Raw genomic sequence first — 21601 nt, 5'->3', positions numbered from 1 at the left:
GTCATATGTAAATGAATACTGTTAATAGAGACAGAGTTAATCTTGGCACTTAGTTACAATGGTTTAGTTTACTGAACTAGTCCAGATTTACTCAAGCAAATAAGATCATAATTTGACTCTTGCATTCTTCCAAAGGGTTTCCCTAATCTATTATGAGCTCCTCCTGCACAGTTATGGGGAAAAAAAAAAATCAAGAAAAACATTACAACTCTACCAGGTGTTCCACTCAGACAACACCAAGATCATCATGGGCTGCCCTCAAAATCATAACTGATGCTCAAAAGATCATTTCCAAATGGTGAACAAGCTACTACATTTTCAGGTTCTTCACGTTAAATCAAATCATTCAACTTTTTGAAAGTATAGGTGTCTGCAAGAAAGAAGTGACCAATGCAAAGCCTTTTACTGTTTAATATTGGTAATAATATTAATTCTTTTTACCATTACTTTATCATTTCCATAGCCTAGAAAGAGATAAGAATATATTTTATTTAGAGGCCAAGAAATAATTTGAATGAAGAAATCAAAATCTTGAACTAATTTAAGCAGCACTGGAAAGTAGAAAACTTTCAGTGCCAAGTCATTTTTGATGAAAAGTCTAATGAAAAAAAATAGCATATTTTTTTTTTTTTAATTTTGAACCACCCTGAATCAACTGCATGCTTTCAGCAAGTTTCACTATTCAGTTATTAAAACAGAATCATATTTTGACAGGGGGTAACTGTTGGGACCAGGTCTCATGTCAGACCACCCACCTGTCTCTATGGGGCAGTCCGCCCAGTCTCACCTGCCATGACTTTGCTGTTTCATAAACTGTTGGTATAATGTGGGAGACTGCCTATTACTGCCCCAATGCCAGGGGGTACTATCTGTGGCTCAGAACCTCCCCAACACCGCAGCCTATGCTTCGTAGATGGCATCCAGATTAGTATTACTCCCCAGTCCAAAGTCAGGCTTCACACACCCGCTCATTCACACCGCCTCCCCTGTCACAGGAGACCTCTTCCACTCTGCCCCCCTCTCACTGGGGCCTCTGGCATACCACCCATTATTAGGCCACGCTCCACTGCCCTTGCTCCTCCTTGAGTGGCCCCTCTTGAGCCATGAGGCTTCACTACTCACATACTGGCCTCACCATGCAGTCCTTCAGTTCTTGCAAGTTCCCCTACTCTATGTGGTCTGGCCTTGTGCCAAACCCTGGGCTAATTCTGCCCCAAGCCCCTCACCAGACAACTCTACACTATCTGTCTCATGCTTGCAACCAAATTCTCACAGGGATGGCCCTTGTGCTGGCCTTCAGGCTTACTCCCATTCAGCCCTACTCCGTGCAGGGCCTCCCAACACTACATGGTACCCACTCTGGAGTCTCCAGGATCTGTATTCCTGCTGGGCTCAGGTGCCTACTGTGGAAGCAGGCCCTTGACATGGGTAGTGGTGGGTCAAAAGGGGACACTGGGTTATGGCTGGATAAGCATAATTGAACAGGAAACTGATGAGCAGGAAACTGATGAGTGGGAAAACTGTCTGCAACTGTCTAATCGCCGTATATGGACGTGTTTGGCTTACTGCCAAACAGTGTGACTGCTGTACCTTGCCCAGCAACAAGCTCGCACATGACAAATAGGAGTTGTTTGCTGCACTGTATAAAAGAGTCCACCTGGCTGCGTCCAGGCAGAAATCCCCTTGCGATTTCTCCATAGCGCTATGTATTAAAGTCTGTTTTCATCAGGTCTCCGGCCTCCGTCTAGATTTTTCTCCATCGGTTTTGATGTCAGTAGTGGGATTCCACATGTGAGTTCACTGACCCCGGGGAGCTCCGGGTAACCAGCCCCGACCTTTGCCCGTCCCGGTTCTTTCAGCCTCACTGCTGGGATCTCCGGACCCACGACGGATGCAGGATGCCTGGTTGGATCAGACTTCTAGTGAGTACCCTTTGCGTACTCTTTCTCAATTATGGGGGGGGGGGCCGACCTTGAAAAGTGACTACCCTAGCGGGAGTCCTGCGGCCTTTATGTGTAATACATATGGCCCTGGTAGTTGTAGGTACCTAGGGAAATGGAATTTGTACTCCGATCGGCAGTTCCCCACCATGGGAACATTTGACATGGGCATCCTGAGGAACCTCTGATTCTTCCTGGAAGATAAGCATCCACGGCAAATGGATGCCTGGTATCTGTGGGATGATGAGGCGGAGAAAAGAAAACTCCGTTCTCAGGTTGCCTCCCACAAGGCTAACATTGAGAAGCTGACAGAGCAGCTGTCTCAGATGAAAGCCTCTGTCCTTACCCCGTCTGCCAGCGCCACACCATCCTTCAGCCCCCTTTACCCTCAAATCCCCAAACAGCCGGAGCCCCCATTTGACCTACTGGACTCTTGGGTTCCTCCCTTGTCACCGCCACTCCCTCCCCCTGGTCCCAACCAGGGGGAGGCGGCCATGACCCCAGTAACCCCGCAGGCTGTTCTGCCGCCTATAATTCTGGAAATCCCTGTAATTATCCCTGACCCAACCGATCCGAATGGGGAGGTTGTCATCCATCTCTCCCCAGAACAAAATGACACTTACCACATTTACCACGTGGAGCCCGACAACGCAGAGGACGATTTGGTAATGATTTACAGTCCTCAGGCGAACCCAGAGGCTGTCCGCACAGTCAGCCTGAGCCCAGCACACATCACCCGACACCGCTGACAGGGGCCAGTTCTCTTTTGACAGCTGCCCCGAAACCCCATTTGCCAGCTGCCCCTTCGGGAATATCCAAATCCTACTGGGGGCCAGCCTTTGCGGGTCCATGTCCCCTGGACCCCTGGGGATCTCTTAAATTGGCAGGATACATTCCCAAAAATGCGAGAGGACCCTCTGGGCTTCAAACGCAAGTTGCAGACTGTCCGCTCCATTTATAAGCCTATTTGGGGTGATATTAATCAGCTCCTTGATACAATCCTAAACCCGGACCAATGCCAGCAGTTAACCTCCATTGCCACGTGGCCCCGCCAGGAGCCTCCAGATGATGCAACCCTGCAGGCTGCCATTACCAACCTTCTAGGGGCGATCAACACCATTTGCCCTTTTAAGCCGGACTGGGGCAAAGTAACCTCATGCACCCAGAAACCAGAAGAACACCCAGCTGACTATCAAGCACGTCTTTTGGGAGCATATAGAAAGCATGCAGGGCGCGATAATCCTGAAGAGAATTACAAGGTTTCTCTCATCCAATCCTTTGTATTAGGACTCCAACCCTCAATTTCTAATTTGGTCCAGAATATGATAGGGTGGCAGGAAAAGCCCCTGCCTGAACTATTACAGACTGCCATACATTACCATGACAAGGAGCGCTCAGAGAAAGCGGCGAAGAAATCCAAATTGATGGCTTTGCAAACCAAACAACTAGAGCCCCAGCTGAAAATAACTTCAGGGGCCCCCACCAGTAGCCAGCGTCCCAGGGACAAATCCAAGGATGAGTGCAGATATTGCAAACAATTAGGTCACTGGAAAAATGAGTGTCCGAAACGGCCCCAGCAAGCCGCCCCTAATTCCCAATAGGACAGCCCAGGTCCACAACAGGGGAACGCCCCTGTTTCTACCTCTCCTGTCTCTCTAGCCCCTGTGTTGCCGCTTGATGGGGACTGCTCTCTCCAGCTTTCTGTTCACGGTGCCACCGCCTCTTTCCTGGTGGACACCAGAGCCACTCACTCTATGCTTTCTTTTAACCGCTCTGATGTGCCTTTTTCCTCTGAGGCTGTTACTGCAGTTGGAATTAGATCACAACCCATTGTACACCCTGTTTCTCAAAATCTCACTGTGCAAGTGGGACCTCTAACAACTCGTCACTCCTTTTTGGTCAGCCCCTGCAGTTCCACGAACATCCTGGGCAGAGACTTGCTCTGTAAATTGAAAGACACCATCTCTTGTTCACCTGATGGAGTTTACCTACACTTGCCAGCTGACAAAAGTCCAACCTTGATGGCAGCACTCTTGGCGGAGCCTGACCCGGGGTCTTCCTCGTTGCAACAGGAACTCCTCGACCAGATTCCACAAGAATTGTGGACACAAGCCATCACTGATGTAGGCCTGCTGGCCAGCGCCAACCCTGTTCACCTCAAGGTTCTGCCAGGCAAACCCCTGCCCAGGGTGACCCAGTATCCTCTTCCTTGGGAGGCGGAGGAGGGCATTGGACAGATCATCAAGGACCTCCAGAAACAAGGAGTCCTTGTCCCCTGTTCCAGCCCATGTAACACCCTGATCCTCCCTGTGAAGAAGGCTCAGAAGCTTGATAACGAGGGGCGACAAGTATATCGGTCTGTGCAAGACCTCCGAGCTGTGAATGCTGTGATTGAACATGTATTCCCTGTTGTGCCTAACCCCGCTACTATCTTATCCTCTATCCCTCCGGAAGCCACTCATTTCTCTGTTATTGATTTGTCTAATGCATTTTTTAGTATTCCCGTCCATGCAGACTCACAGTATTTAATAGCCTTTACGTTCCACGGGCAACAATGGACCTGGACCAGACTCCCACAAGGACTGAGTGTCTCTCCTACTGTCTTCAGTCAATTGTTGAAAGCTGACCTAGATACCATTGAGTTACCTGGGAGATCTGTGTTAGTCCAGTATGTTGATGATTTGCTTGTTTCCTCCCCTTTTGAGTCTGTTTGTATACAGGATACCCTTCACCTCTTGAAGGAACTTGCCCGAAAGGGTCACTGTGTCTCCCATAACAAACTGCAGTTCTGTCAGACCCGGGTAACGTACTTGGGACATTATATCTCGCAAGGGGAGTGGGCCCTGACCACAGACCGTGTCCAAACAGTCTTGGACATCCCTAAGCTTGTCACCAAGCGTCAAATGCGAGGCTTCCTCGGTTCTGCAGGCTATTGTCACCAATGGATTCCTAATTTTGCTGAACTCTCTAAACTTCTGTCTGCCATGGTCACCAATTCTGCCCCCGAACCCCTATCTTGGGACAACGCCACCTCCCAAGCCTTTGACTCGCTCAAACAGGCATTGTCCCAAGCTCCTGCCCTTGGGCTTCCCAACTACCAGAAACCGTTCTGACTTTTCTGTCATGAATCAAATAGTTGTGCTGCTGGTGTCCTCACCCAACCCCAGGGTGGAGGCCACTGCCCGGTTGCCTATTACAGTGCTGTGCTGGACCTGGTGGCAGCAGGGTACCCTCCATGTCTCCGAGCAGTGGCAGCAACAGCACTTCTGGTTGAAAAATCTGCTGATATTATCTTGGGCCACCCCCTCACTGTTGCAGTACCCCACAGCGTCTTAGCCCTCCTTCAGCGTGGTAAGACTCAGCACATAACTTCTGCTCGCCTCACAAGGTATGAGAAAATCCTTATTGCAGCTGATAACGTTACTCTGGTCCGCTGTGCTCCCCTTAACCCTGCTTCCCTTTTGCCTCTCTCCTCTGATGGGGAACCCCATTCCCTCCCCCATGATTGCCAAACTGCTGTGGACATTGTCCTTACCCCTCACCCTGACCTTTTTGACTCTCCCCTTCCCAATCCTGATCTTGTCTTGTTTGTTGATGGCTCTTTGTTTTGTCTTTTGGATGGGTCTCAGGTCACAGCGTATGCTGTTTGTAGCCCCCGTTCTGTGGTTGAAAGTGGCCATCTGGAACTCTCTGGAGCCCAGCCTGCTGAACTTTATGCCCTCACTCACGCTTGTCATCTTGCCTCTGGAGTATCTGCTAACATCTATACTGATAGCAGATATGCCTTTGGCGTTTGCCATAACTTTGGCATGATTTGGGCTCAGCGCGGATTTCTTACCTCTTCTGCCTGTTGCACATGGCCCTTTAATTTCAGCCTTACTCGATGCTCTCCTCTTGCCCTCTTCGATTGCTATCATTTGGTGTAAAGCTCACACCTCTTCCTCTGATTCTGTTTCCCTTGGCAACACTGCTGCAGATGCAGCGGCCCGTTATGTAGCCCAACATGGACCCTGGGCTTCCTGGGCTTACCAAGCTGTCCTCTCCCTGGAGCCACACTGCTCCTTCCCCCTTCCTGTCCTCCAAGCCACAGCTTCGGATGCAGAACGCAACCTGTGGCTCTCAGCAGGATGTTCCTCCGATTCATCCCGCTGTTGGCGACACCCGGATGGCCGCCCTGTAGCTCCCAAGTCTCTCCTGCCTCTTTTGGCAGGTGTAGCACATGAGTTTGCACACTCTGCCAAAGGGGGGATTATGAAGAACATTCTGCGTTATTGGTTTGCCCCTGGGATTTCCATAGAGGCCCAGCAGGTAGTTGCACAGTGCCCAACCTGCCAGTCCCACAACCCAGGCCAATCTGGGAAAGTGCCCGCAACACGGGACAGTGGGAACTGGGCCTTTTTCACACTTGCAAATTGATTTTATTGATATGCCATCATCAGGGGGATTCAAACATGCTTTGGTCATGATTTGCATGTTCTCCGGATGGCCAGAAATTTTTTCCTTGCAGACAGGTAGATGCCACCACTGCGGCAAAGAAACTTCTTAATGAGGTCATTCCAAGGTTTGGGGTGCCTCTCAGTATTGAATCTGACCAAGGCACACACTTCACAGGAAGGGTTATGCAGGATGTCTGCAAAACCCTCCACATTCCCCAAAGATTCCACATGCCCTATCACCCACAAAGTAATGGTAAGGTGGAGCGAATGAATGGTCAGATCAAGAACAGACTGGCTAAGGTGTGCCAGGAAACTGGCCTCACCTGGCCACAAGCACTTCCTCTGGTTGCCCTGGAGATTCGGACCATTCCAGTCAGGAAGCACTCTCTCTCCCCTTTTGAGAACCTGACGGGGAGACCATACCACCCTGCAGTAATGCCAGCAGCCACTGACATCTCGGGGGTGCACTCCTCCTTGGTAGCATACTGCAAAGGTCTTACTAATGCTTTCAGTACCATACACTCCAGGGTCAAAGACACCCAGCCTGTGGCCCTGACAGGACCAGCACACAATTTCCAGCCAGGAGATTGGATCTATGCGAAGAGACACACGTGGAAGACCTGCCTTGAACCCCACTGGAAGGGACCGTACCAAATCCTCCTCGTGATAGACACTGCCGTCAGATTTGCAGAGATACCTTCGTGGGTCCACGCCTCACATTGCAAAAAGGCTTATCTGCCGATGAGGGAATCAGTCCTGAACCCTCAGGCTCCAGAATTCCAACCCACTGACTCCTGGGAATGCCAGCAGACCGGGGACACCAGAGTAAAGATACGACGGATTAAGGGAAGAAACTCTTGAGGATCACTTCAGGAGCCATGAGCCTAAGGAACCAAGGAGCTCAAGCACCCTCTGAACTAGGTCTTAGACCCCCAAGTTAGGAATTCACTCCAGACCAGCAAAGACTTCCACCTCCATAAGATGTGGCCCATTTTCTCTCTCCCCCTCTTAGCCCTCATTTCCTTGGGCTACTCAAGCACAACATTACCGACAGAGGAGTGGGACCTTCTGCCTAACAACACCTTCATCTCCTTAGCCGAGTACTTCCAATCCTCCTATAACTTGAGTAAATGTTGGTTTTGCTCAGTAGCCCTCCTTATGGTAGGTGCTGGCATCCCCCTGGTAGGGGTCAGTTGGGGTAAGCCTGAGTTTTGTTGGTATTTCCAAAATCAAAATGTGACCAATTGCACAAACACCTATTGGAACAAAACATCATTTATGAGGGGATCCTGGAATGCTTCTGATTATTTCTGGAATGATACCCACAACCCTCCAGCCCTCACCTTGACCCATACTATGGGGGGTTATCTGTGTTATAAGAACAATGGCACAGGGAAAAATATGGGTTCTAGTAGATGTAATCTTACTGTATCGTGTCATAACAGTGGTTTGCAGGATGGCCTAAATTTCCACTTTTCATCCAACTGCAACATGAATGACGGAATGCATATACAGGCAGGATCCTCAGATAGCCCCACCCCTTACTATATCTGTGGGAAAAGAGCCTGTAGATGGCTCCCCGTTAACTGGAAAGGCACCTGTTATGTTGGGATAGTTATGCCAGGAATTCGAATAGGGTCCTGACTCGGTAATTGAGTCAGGAACAGATGGGGTGCGGGCTCAAGACCTGCAGACCTTCCTTTCATAACTGACACTCAGGGCATATTCGGATCAAGCTTCCCCTGGTATGGAGCAGCAAAGGCCATGCATGGGGTGAATGCACTTTCTACAGCCTTTGAGAGGCTTGCTAATGAAACCATAAGAGCCCTGAGGGGAAATAATCAGGAACTATGGGCAGTCCGCCAAGTCACCCTACAAAACTGTATGGCTTTAGATTTTATGCTGGCCTCTAAGGGGGGAGTTTGTGCCTTGGTTGGGAAAGAGTGCTGTGTCTATATTCCCGAGAATCACCAGGAAATAGGGGAACACATAGACTCCATGCAGCAGGCCCTTGATGAGTTTGAGGAAGAAAAATGTAAGTCAGCAACAGGGTGGTGGGACTCCTTCTGGTCCTGGCTACCAAACTGATCAGGCTGGGCAAAGGAACTGATAAAGGGTCTCATTTATTGTACCATAGTTATCTTAGTTATAGGCTAATGCTTTTGTTGTATAATGAACTGCATGTCTTTGCTTTGTAAGAAATCTGCATAGGTAATAACCAAGGATGAAATGAGAGTGATGGTAATGAGGGAACTGGAACGTGGAAAATGGGAGAGGAAGGAGATTGCACAACTTATGTCTATGGAAGTGTGATGGCAAACCCTGGATGGGTTGCCATCAAGGGGGGGACCTGTGGAAGCAGGCCCTTGACATGGGTAGCGGTGAGTCAAAACGGGAAACTGGGTTATGGCTGGATAAGCATAATTGAACAGGAAACTGATGAGCAGGAAACTGATGAGCAGGAAAACTGTCTGCAACTGTCTAATCGCCATATATGGACGTGTTTGGCTTACTGCCAAATGGTGCGACTGCTGTACCTTGCCCAGCAACAAGCTCGCGCATGACAAATAGGAGTTGTTTGCTGCACTGTATAAAAGAGTCCACCTGGCTGCGTCCAGGCAGAAATCCCCTTGCGATTTCTCCATTAGCGCTATGTATTAAAGTCTGTTTTCATCAGGTCTCCAGCCTACCTGGCCCCTACTACTGCACCAGCTCTCAAAATTACCCACCAGATGGTGGGGGCTGGGAGGAGGTAACTGGCCTGGCATTTCCTGGGAGCTCCCATGCCACTAGAAACCTCAACAAGCCACCCTTTCCCAGCAGGGTGCAGTTTTATGTCACGCCCAGGAGCAAGAGCCTCCTGCTCTTACCTTTAGATGTTCCATGCTGCTCAGACAGGCAATGTTTCTGCCTAGGCTGGCAGCAGCAAACTGCAGCCATTATATGCCTAATGTTCTAAAATGGCTGCCCTCATCAGGCACCTGCCTCTGCCCTTAAAGTGGCAGGCACCCAAAGATGCACTGCCACACATTAAAACAAGGAGATATTACTAATGAGACCACATTTATCCTTACATATCCATTGCATTAAAAGAGTTACATCAGCAAAGTGTTTGGGACAAAGTATTTCCGGCAATGCAAGTAAGAAGTCTTTTTATGGCACATAGAGAAAAATCTTCTCAATATCTTCTCACAGGAAGAAAAAACATGGTGATTTTTCATGCGCTTTCATGGCAAGGGAAGAGAATTGTATAGAGAATCACTGTTCCCATTGCTCAGACACACAAGACTTTACGTCTAGCTATCTTGATCTGCTGTAAGTAACTATGTTAACACCTAATTTTTTCTTTATATTTTCCACAGTTTATCATATCGCCCCATAAACAGGCAACCCTTATTTTTGCAAGTAGGAGCAGGCAGTCAAAGGATAACATACCTCTGACAGCATAATTTTATGTACGTATTAAATTAAGTACATGGATAAAGAACCCTAATGGGAAAGGCTGATTTTTCATGTGTCTCAGTTATAGGAATGCTGAAATGGTGAGGTTCAAGACTTTTATATCTGTGATCAATTGTTCTATTTTCAGTTTACCTGCTGCCAGTGCCACCATTGTATAAAGACAAGGGAAAGACTGAAGAAGGGATTGTCTGTGCTAAATAAAGCCAAATAAGCCAGTCCTCAAAAGTGCTCAAAGAGAGATGCCCAATTGGGTAGCACACGCTGAGAAGCTCAGATTCAAGTTGGTTGTCAGGGCCCAGTCATGAAAATATTGGCCAAAGCTTCATATCAGAAGGTTAGCATCTTATGTAAGGAAATATGCCAAAAAGGGATGGCTTTTGAGGGCTTAAAAGGAAAGTGTGACCAGTAAAATTTAGAATGCAAGATTGCTATGGTGGACTGGTAAAACATGACAGCAAATGAATGAAATAGAGTGGACCAGCAGGACAATGCAGGCTTACTGGAAGTCAAGTAAAAAGAAAAAAGGAGAGATACTAGGTGGCAGATTTATATTCTTTGCATGAAAGTCATATAGGATTAATCCAATGTGTCAAAGCCAGAGGAGTTCAGATCAGCTATAATTTCAATCAACTCAGGCATTACCAGTCCAGACAGACAGCAACCCTCTAAACCCCACCAGACCACAACTTCACCCTATGCAATGCCAGACTCCACTCGGAGGAACTCTAAGGGAAGCATGAGCTGTGCAAGGTGTGGTGAGCAAGTTTGTTATTACCCCGAAATAAAATAGTTTTCTGATAGCATACTGTTAGGTTAACAATCATTTAGATTATTAAGAAGTATTAGCTTTGCAGCTGAATACAAGGCATGACCTGTGGCCTAGCAATGTTGCTGACCACAAGGCAGAATGATAGCTAAGCCTTTCTTATGTTAAGTAATCATTTTAACTGTGTTAACCATTTTCTGAGTAAAATGCAGCAAGTGAATTTGTATAAGTCTATGTGCTGTAAACCAGATACAGCAAGGAACAAGATAAGACAAAGAAGCCATTGTTCTAAGTACAGTGATCATGTCCTTAAGGAATATCTACTACTGTGCAAGTTTTTACTAACGTATCATAATGTTACTGTTACTTAACTTTTAGCTTTTAGAAAGTGCTAGTTCAGCTTAATAGAAATATGCTGTTATGAAGATCTGTGAAGCACCGCCCAAGTATTGCTTTTGTTAACCCTGTAGTCTTGCCTTATTGTAAAAAGTATAAAAGAACGCCCCACCCTTTAGGGGGGCCATTTTGCCTCTTTGCTGGCTTAATGGTCATTGCTTGAGCAAATAAACTGCAGTAAAGCTTTTACCCGTGTTGCCTGGTTCCTATGCAGCTAGACAATGAACTCCAGGGAGTTTTCTCCCACCACAAAGGGACTGGTCATAGGCAGTCTTGCCTAGTAGTCTAGGCCATTGAGAGAAGGCAGAGGCCAGGGGTTAAGTCTGGGTTTGGGAGCTGAATTACCAGATCCAGGGGAAAATTCAGGGGAAGGGTCCAAAACACAGACCAGGGTCAGGTTCCCAGGATTGGGTCTCAAGTTCCCAGATCCAAGGGACAAGCCACAAGCCAGAGTCCAGGAACCAGAGTCAATCAGGGTCAGGAAACCATGACATAGATCCAAAGGGAAATCCAAAGCCAGGGGCCAATAAAACCAAACCAGGGTCAGGAACCAGAAAAGCCAAAGAGCATAAGACCCAGGAGGCTTGTCACAGTATACCCAAGTCATATCTGTTGGCTGACCTCAAGTCTCCTGCCACAGCTAGGACTAAATGGATAGGCTGCACTCCCACCAACCAATCAGGAAGCCAGATGGTTAATTAACTGAGACAGAGCTTGTAAGCCGGAGTTTCAAGGCAGATGTGGCTGCCTAAGTAATCAGCCCAGGCTGGGCTGCCCACCAGGGCCCATGACAACTTGCAAAGGCCATAAGGAAAGAGCCAGAACAGAACTCATGGGACAACCTTGAACTCAACACTGAGGAATGGATAGAAGAGATTAAATAAATCCCACTGTCAGCATTTTAAATACATTAAGAAGAAAAGGCAGCAATTAGGAAGCCATGCATACTGGAGGACACTCCATGCCTAGTGAATGAAACATGGAAAGCTAAAAGGCAATAAAGACCCTATCAGGCAGTCTTGCACAGGGGTACTAGGAGCTCTACAGAGAAGTCAAGAGGGCAGGTACAATAGATAACAAAAAAATGGATGAAAGAACAGGGACAGAATAATGTCAAGGAATTCCTGGAATAGTCGAGGTCAAAAGTGGCATTCATAAAAGTAATGAGGAAGAATTCCCAACCTAAACTACCTACTACCAAGGACCAGTGTTCTCAAGAAAGGAAAATATCTTGAAGAGCTAGATTGGGGGTGGAGGGTGAACCCAACAGGGCCTGTACAAGTGAGACAATATGGAGAAAAAAGGCACTCTCTCTCTAAACGCAAAAAGAAGGCTGCTTAGGATTCACATGTTCTTGATCCTGAACTAGGTAGAAGAGACATGGATGGACCTTCAGGAAAGCAGTACACAGACCACTGAGCTTTGAACTGAATTGCTACATAGGGTTGTTTATAGTCATCTGCTTAGACCCATGTGAAAAACAAAGTGACCAGAAAAAGAATCAACATGAAACAGAGACTTATTGGCATAGCAATAGTGAGGAAGCTCCAGCTTTTTCGAAGCTTCCAGCTGCCAGAGAAAGGATAACCAGAGGACAGTAAGCCAAGAGGCAAACCTTTCAGGAAGCAGCTAAGCCATGTAACGCCATGGTGCAACAGGAAGCTAAAATACTGCCCGTTGAAGCACAAAAAAGAGCCGTGTAGAACACAATGAAGACTTGCCCCCACTGTTAAGCTGTGAAACAGAAGGAGAAAGCGCAGAGTCATATAAGATGCAAAGTGAAGAGTCCTTAGTTTTTCAACCTACCTCTGCAACAGCTTTACCATGTGCCAAATATTTTAACCTCTGTGCCTTAGCATGCCAGCCCAGCAAATTGGAACACCCCAGTGTCATCCTCCAGTAACAAATTCTGCATAAATATTCGTTGCTAGAGGTTACCTTTCAAAATAAAACTGAATAGAATTGTCTATTTGGTATGTTATTCACAAATTATAAGTGACAACCTTTGGTCTGAACAAGGGTTGGTCAGAATTATTTTTTGTGGGTCTTCACACTAGATAATGCTAAATCCAGTAGAGCAGGCACATGAACCTAGGTTTTCCATGCTCCAGACCAGGCAAGAGAGTGTCTTTTTCCATTCCTTCAAAAGCCTGTTCTAGACCAGAGTAATCTTCCTGATGAAAATATTGTTGCATTAATATGTTTTGGCAAAACAAGTTTCATTGTGATGAAATGGAACTTTTTGACAAAAATAGTTGGCAGTTCCCCTCCTCTCCTCACTCAGGTCCTGTCCCCCACCACTCATTTAAAGTAACTTTCTGAAGGTCCCCCTTGAAGTTTAAGGTATCAATTAAAAAGAGGGAAATGGCAGCATCATATTAAGATTTTGACAGTACTTTACTGTTTCTGAGTATACTAACCTCTGAAAACTCTCAGCAAGTGACAAACTAGGCAAGAAACACAGCAGCAATATAAGAAAAATTCCATGACATTTTCACTGAATAAATCTCAGATTCAAACTGTTTTGCTAATATCAGTTTCCAGGCAAATTGTCTAAGCATCCAAATTCAAGACTAGAAGGATAATTCAGACAACCCTGCCTTTACACATACTCAAGTTAAGAAGCTGTCCAAGAGCCTATGATTTCTGTCTTGCCATTGCCAATAACACTCATATTTTCTTTCAGAAAAGAAGTTAACTGCTTCCCTGCTAGTCCTACACTCCAGATAACATGGAGCTGTGGCTTCTGTGATCCTCTGCATTTCTACTGGAAACATAATGTAATGTCATTTGGCATATGGAGATATAGTGCATACAATAATGCATGGCTACAACAAGTTATTCAAATGTGTGATACAGAGCAAGAAAGCACAAAAGCCTTTTCGTGGAGGAGAGTTGGAAAAATAATTTAACAACAATATAATTTTTCAAAGCTTGTCCTTGGAAATCATTTCAGCTGAAGCACCAAAAATATTCAGACTACGACAGACATTCAATGTAGGAAATTTCAACTTGAACAATTAAAATTTAGTAAAATTACAAGCAACTGAAAACAGCATTTTATAATTAGGGACCTACCTAAAATTGCAGTTTCACAGATTTCACAGAAACAAAGAAATCCAGAGCTGCCCAGAGAATCTACGGGAAAAAAAACAATAAAAATAGGTTTTTATTAAGTCTTCCTCCCCTCTTGGGCAGCCTTGCAACCCACCTGGGAGAAGAAAGCACCAGCTGGGGGGGCAACATGAAGGGGGCAGCAGACAAGATAGCATCTGCCCCTCCTACCTCCTCTCCAATCAGTGCTGAGGGGTGGGGCCAGACAAAGGGTAATCAACAGTCAAGATGGCAGTTGCCCCCTTGTCCCTCCTACTCCAGGACCCTCTCCATTAAAAAGTGCTGAGGAATGGGGCCTCTGTACCTATCAGTGCCAAGGGGTGGGGCCTCTGTGAAATGCCAGTGAAATGGGCTGTTTGTTTAGGGACAAAACTAGGAAAATGGCTTTGTTTTCCAGGAATGAAGTAGGTACCTACATATAATAGGAAATTAGGCAACTTTAAAAAAAGACAGGACTATCAGCGCTACCTAAATTTCTCATCTCAAAGAACTGAGATTAATGTACATGTTGTACCTTTATCTGTTCTATTCAATATGTATGCCTAGTTTTTCAACTTCCATGCACTTTGAAAGCATTTTAATGCAGATACAACCATTGTTATGTAGGTATTACCTGAATTTTTCCAGAGCAAGTAGTTGTCACAACCCAATGATTTTAGTGCCTCGGCACGATGGAATTTTTCCGCCACATCAGAGTCTCTGTGCACAGCAAAAGTTTTCTGCTGCAACAGAAAACTCCAGTGCAAGAGAGTTCCCGCCATTCGTATGCAAATTTGTGTCCCACTATTGGCCAGTTCTAAATTATTCCTACGTGGCGGCTAGCGATTGGCTTGCTGGCCGTATAAAATTCTGTGCGACTTCCGCCCAAGTCAGAGAACTTTGAACACGCTGCAGAGTGCCTTTGAAGATTCCTGACTTGTGGCTGAGCTGGTCGATAGCCTGATCACCTATCGATCCTTCTCCCCGTCGCCGAGTGACATCCCTCGACGTACCCTTTCCCTGCTGGCCTGATTCGTGTACGGATTCGCTGGCCTGAGCCTTGCCAGCTGGAGCGACTCATGTAGTTGTTTAAGCAACCGGACCACCTGCGTTGTGGCTACTAGCGGCTACTAGTTGCAAAAAAGTAAAGCTTTTTTGCAACCAATACGCTTTGTCTTCCTCTCCATTCACCAGCCCGCCCAACAACCAAGTAATTTCTAGATCACCTCAAGTCGGCTCCGGCCGTCTGAGACATGGCGATAAGGATGGGATCTAAGGGCACGGTGATGGAGATGAACCAAATCGGGTGCTGCCCTTGGCGCACCGGGATTCGCCGCGTAGAGAATGCAAACGATCTATGGGTGCATATCGCCTACCACCGGGCGGTAGAAGGGGATGAACGAAATATTGATGGCTACTTCTCCGTAAAGAAAGAAGAAGCGGTCATAAAAGAGTGGAGGACAAAGCTATCCCTTGGGGAGTTCAGGTGTATAATGGGGAGTGATCGGGTCTATTATCGGCCCCCAGAGGAAACATCAACCATATCCCTAGCCGGGGTGAAGGCTCAGAAGGCACAAAAGCTGACCCCTGCTTAGGAGTTTGCTCAATGCACCCGATACCTGAGGGAAGGAGGGGAACCCACCCCAACGGACTGGTTCAACTGTCCAGATCTGGTGCCCGGGTCGCGGGGTCATGAGCTTCTCGTTCAGCTCCGGGAGGACCTGGAGACCAAGGGCCATCACGTGCCCAGATGGGGTTTAACAAAGTGGAAAAAGGGAAAAATGATGAATGTGTTGTTCCGTACAGTAGCGGGTCTGCTAAGGGAATATGCAAATTTGGAGGTTCCGCTGCATACGGCAGGTAAGGAGTCGCTGGAGCGGATGGCAGAGAGCTCCAGAGTGACGCTTATCAATAGCGCCGGCCGCATGATGCTGCTGATAGAAAATGGCGCTGAAAGAAACACGAGCCATCCGGAAAACCCGGAAAGGAGGGGCAGAGTTTCGGAAGACCCGGCAGGGATCCACCTAGCGACCCCGCCCCCTGAGGTGACGTCGTTCCCAATGGCCCTACCTCCTTGCCACGGGGAGGGGGCAATGGGAGGAGGGATGTACCGAACGCTCCCGCCTGAAGAATTTAACTCTCTCTCCGCCGCAGCTCACCCGATAGCTGTGATGAAGCGTGTTGCAGATGAAGAAGGTACCACACGTACCACTGTTACTTCTCGCACATGCACCCAACCAGAAATTCAAGATCTTTGCAGAGAATCTAAAATAAAACCAGAAGAGACTTTGGCCATGTGGTTGGGGCGACTAATAGTAGAATTTGGATCTGACATTTTAGGCAGGGAAGAAGCGAGTGCCTTGACCTGAGAGGTGGCATGGAGCGGAGGGTGTGCTACTGATTTGAACGTGGTCACGGACAGTGCACACTGGCCCATCCCTCTCCCGGCGCTTGTAGTGGGACAGATAACCCACAAATTCCACGCCTGGCATGAGGGTCGCCCGCAGAAGGCCACTGCGGAGCAACTCCTTTTGGCCATAATTGGAGTATCATATTTCTCATGGAGCCCAAGAGTGAATCCAATGGGGCTAACAGCAGCCCAGCGCAAGGAAAGATGGGCTTATCGCCACCTATCGGACCCCGGAGCAATTCCAACGCCCCTGGAAGCTATAGACGCCTGTGTAGAGGTATATGGAGGAACAAATGCTGTTACGCTCTGACTCTTTTTAAACCCGATGGTGGGTCAGCCAGTGGGAAATCTCTTAGGCCATCTCCCACGACTGCAGGCGCTCATGAAACAAAGTGAAGGAACTTCTTATGATATAAGAGACCGATCTTCGGCGTACCCAGTCGAAGCACGGTGGTCAAATCAAAGAACTTTAAAGGAAAGAAATATGTTCGGATTTCTTCTCGCCCACTCCGGACTTACAAAGCCACAGTTGTGTATTTTGGGAGAAAGAAGTCAACGTCGTCTAGCCAAAGCATTAGGATTTAAATTCGAGGACCCACCATCAAACGAGTAATGGCCGTCGGCTTTGCCGGCGGCTTTCTCCAACTCGGCACTGACCCTCGTCCTTATGCCGAACTCACTGTTTACAACCCTACTGATCCAGATGACCAACAACAAGTACTCTTCCTCCTCGATACTGGAGCTCAGGTTAAAGTAATTACCTCAACGATACCCCACCAGAAGACCACCAAAATGATCAAGGTACAAGGGCTTAACGCTATTACAGTCACCACAAAGGTAAAATTCTTAGTCCAAGGTTATCGATACGCTCTAGAGGCCGTGTTAGAGGGCATCAACATTCTAGGAATCCTGGGGATTAAGGCGCTTAACCTTAAGGAACAAGTGCTACAAGCATTACCCATTATTATCCCAGAACAGGATTGGCATCAACCAACGCTTCGTAACACCTCCACCTGGCGGTATCAACCAATCCCAACCAAGAGTCCCCTAAAAAAGTCCCTTACTGACCTCCTGCGGTGACTCGAGCAACGAGGTTGTATTAAAACCGTAACTGCTAGTACCTACCTGTCACCAGGATGGGGAGTCATGAAACCTGGAAAGTCCAACGAAGCCCGGCTAGTCGTCGATTATAGGGAGGTCAACAAAAGATGTCAAATACTTCAACAACGTAACCCTTCTACTTTACCACAATGCATGTTCGAGATGGCTCAATTCCAGCAAAGTAAGTGGGTCGGGGTCACATTGGATTTGAAAAACATGTTCTTTTCCATCCCGATAACTGACCCTGAAGGAATACTAAATATGTTCATTGATGGCACTATGTACAGATGGACGGTTTGCCCGCAGGGATATCGCAACGCTCCGTCGCTGGCTACTGGTGCCATGAATAATACCCCGAAGAATTTTCAAACCTCACATTCTTTTCCCCCAGAGGAGGAATTAAGAATCTGGAGTTATGTCGATGACATTGCCATCATGGGTCGTGATAGTTCCGTAGTTATTAGTATAGTCAACCAACTAGTCGCTCACCTTCAAAGTGAGGGATGGACGATCAACGAGGAAAAGTCATGTCTACATCCTGTAGATGACATCACGTTCCTCGGCACCCGATATATCGGTTCTATCTGCCACGGAATCTCACATAATGGTCCTAACATCGATCAATTAAAGACATTCCTCCCTGTTACTAAGAGACACTTCCAACAGCTTTTAGGTCACTTAAACTGGTACTGGCATTATGTTGAACCCAGTCATTTGGCGCTCCTCACTAAGTTGCAACGACAGATCCGTGACAAATCCCAAAAATCCATGCCTTGGACGAAAGGAGATCAGCGAAACCTCCTTCACCTGCTAGCCACGGTTAAAAACACACAGCTCCACACCATCAATCTGGGTGAGCCATTAACGGTAACCTTTGGGTTCACCACAAACCACGTGTGGGCTATTGCGCACAACCCTCGCGATGAGCTAGTATACACTGCCCATAAGATGCTTCAAGCGGCACAACATCGATATGGAGCTATAGGGAAAATCCTCCTAGCCGGACAACCAGTGGAGCCATTAGCAAGGGGGCATGGGACACTACGCGCTCCTGGTGCCACATTGTTACCCTTGCTGGATGCGGAAAAAGTCGACCCGCATTTTCAGGGGGAGCCTAAAACATGGAATACGTTGGTGCTTACTCACCATTACAACTGGCACTGCTGGAAGTTTGAAGATATGACGCCTAATCCTAGCCCAGGAGATGAGGAAAAGGTCCCTACACTGTATGGAAACTCTGCCCAGCATGGATGGCCTCAGATGGAACCTCCCGACATGGCGGAGGCTATGGGTACTATTGCAAGGCTTGTCACGATACGGAAATATTTCAAGCCTACCCAGATGACAACTCAGCCCAAAAATGTGAGTTGTTAGGATTCCTCAAGGTACTGGAGCATTGTCTGACACATCATGGCGATACGCTCCCAGTTCCAATCATCGCAATCGACTCGCAGAACATTTACAAGATTCTTACTAGTACAGCCTTTCCTACCGAAAATTTGGATGATTGGCAAGACATCTGGAAAACGTTAACTAAGTTTGCACGGCTCCCGTTGGTTAAACACACTAAGTCACACCGTCCGGATACTGATCCAGTACATGAGGTCATCGATAAACTCTTAGAAGACCCACTCCGGACCTACGTGGTTTTGCCTATCACATCTACCTCTGGTCCTGAAGCAAATCCATTCCTTGTGTGGCTTCATGAAAATTGGGGTCACCCGGGACCGTGAGCTTGCCATCAATGTTGGTGCCAAACCATTACGGAGCCGGCCTCGTATGGAGTTCGGCGCGATTGGGAAAAGGTAGCTCAGGCCTGTGAGATATGTGCTAAGGAGAAGTGTCATAGAACCAAACATCAGCTCGGAGCTTTCGACTCTTCGCAGTTCCAGACAGGAAAAGTCTGGCAGGTAGATCTGCTAGGACCCCTCCCAGGGTCTAAGCTGCCAAATAAAGGATTGGTTGTTGTCGACTTGGGAACAAGACAGTTACAAGTCATTCCCTTACGGAAAAGCAATGCTACTGCTGTTATTTCCGCTTTAACTGCTGTATTTGCCACCTGGCAACCTCCTCATGAGATTCAGTCTGATGGGAGGCCCCCTTTTAACTCTAACGCTCTAGACAAATTTGCTTGTCTTCACAATGTAGCATGGCATCTCCATCTGCCATACCACCCACACTCCAATGGTGTTGTAGAAAGACATATAGGCCTATACAAAGAACAACTTCGTCTCAGAGGGGGAGGGACGTTTAAAAACTGGACTAAATTCAATCATGATGTTCTCATTTCACTGAACACCGCAAACCCGTTATGGGACGAAGCTAATGTCAAGAAACCTCTACCTTGGGAACCTAAGTTCCAACCAGATGTGTTAGTGTGGGTCTCAATACCGCATCCCCGCCAAGCTCACCCACAAGTTCACAAAGGAACAGTTCTACAATCAGGACAGTACCCTAATACCTATTCTGTCCTATTGGAGGAGATGCCCGATCGTCCCCCTATTATCGTTCATCACAACTGGATGACTCGTCGTTCCGACGTTCACCTAGTATCCTTATAGTAAATTCAATTACGATTCTCTTTTGTTTTGTTTTGTTGTTGTTTTCTTTCTTTACAGGCCTGAATTCAACAAAGCAGTAATCTACAGCCGCTTGATTGTGAGATCCGTCAAGCACCAAACTGCGGTTCCTTCGAGTCAACGAAGTGACGGCTATGAAGGGGACACCGAGGCAGCGAATGTCCTCCGGGCCAGAACTTGTTCTGGCGCTGCTCCTCCCTCATTTCTGCTGCAATGTATTAGTTAGACCTGTTGTTGATCCGTACGTAACAGCAGTTTGGGGGAAGAATGTCTCATTAAAATGTATGATTGACATGAATGACACCATAATACAAGTTTCATGGGAAAAGATACATGATAAAAGCGCACAAACTATTGTTATGCATCATCCCGAATATGGGTTCTCTATTCAAAGGAAATACCACGGGAGGGTGTTATCTAGAAGTTCTTCGCCCATTGATGCAACAATTAGTTTGCATAATGTGAGTCTCTCTGATGAAGGAAAGTATACATGCAAAGTAACTACATTCCCATTGGGAAACACACAATCGTTAACAATTATTACTGTACTTGTTGAACCCACTGTAAGTTTTACCAAGGGGCCAAATTCTCTAATAGATGATGGAAAGTGGGAAGTGGCAGCCACTTGTACAGCAGCCATTGGGAAACCCGCTGCAAATATAAGTTGGGAAGGAGACTTTGGTAAAATGGAGTGTAGTTCAATTTCTTTTCCAAATAGAACAGTAACAGTTATAAGCCGATATAAAATCATTCCCACTAAATTTGCGAGGGGAAGGCATATAACTCGTATTGTGAAACACCCAGCTTTGGACAGGGAAATAAAGTATTCTCACGTACTAGACATCCAATATGTTCCTGAAGTGTCAATAACTGGCTAAGATAAGAATTGGTTTGTTGAACAAAGAAATGTTCAACTTAAGTGTAATGCTAATTCTAACCCGCCACCTATAAAGTTTACCTGGGCCAGGTTAGCTGGACAATGGCTTAAAGGCTTACTGTCTGTAAACAATACTCTGCATTTCAATAGCCCATTAACGCACAATCATGGCGGGACTTACATTTGTAGGGTGATAAATTCCCTTGGTCAAAGAAGCGATTAAAAGGCTATTCACGTATTAGATCTTTCTACCTTCACTACCACACGATCACCCACGGTTTCATGGTATCCTTCAACTAATAACATTACGGGTTTAGCGTCAGCATTAACCTCAACAGTAATTCAGGGACGCAGTTGGGGTACCATCATCGGTAGTACAGTAAGTGCAAGTCTCTTTCTAGTACTGGGAAGTATTTTAATTGGCATTGTCTGCTATGGGAGAAGACGGACGTCTCGTGGTAACTATTTTGTTATGAACCGCATTTCACTGACTGATAAAAGAGAGGAGTCCCAAACAGATGTTCTCCAATCAGATGATGAC

At 46.9% G+C, this 21601-nt stretch overlaps 1 protein-coding gene across 3 annotated transcripts in view; it reads right to left on the bottom strand.

The window, feature by feature from the left end:
- ARHGAP24 (Rho GTPase activating protein 24) overlaps positions 1–21601 on the bottom strand; it is a 520920-nt gene that overhangs the window by 473965 nt on the left and 25354 nt on the right. For 2 of the 3 annotated variants that reach the window (XR_009459915.1, XM_014600612.3), the window contains exon 2: positions 14079–14138. The exons of the other annotated variant lie outside the window; for it this stretch is intronic. The gene's annotated coding sequence lies outside the window, so the exon portion shown is untranslated. The remainder of the gene's footprint in view (positions 1–14078; positions 14139–21601) is intronic. 3 annotated transcript variants of the gene reach the window in all.

This window comes from Alligator mississippiensis, chromosome 2 (genome assembly GCF_030867095.1).
Source record: "Alligator mississippiensis isolate rAllMis1 chromosome 2, rAllMis1, whole genome shotgun sequence".
In the NCBI taxonomy this organism is placed as follows: Eukaryota; Metazoa; Chordata; order Crocodylia; family Alligatoridae; genus Alligator; species Alligator mississippiensis.
Note: the sequence above shows the minus strand (reverse complement) of the source record. Positions and strands in the feature narration are given on the sequence as shown.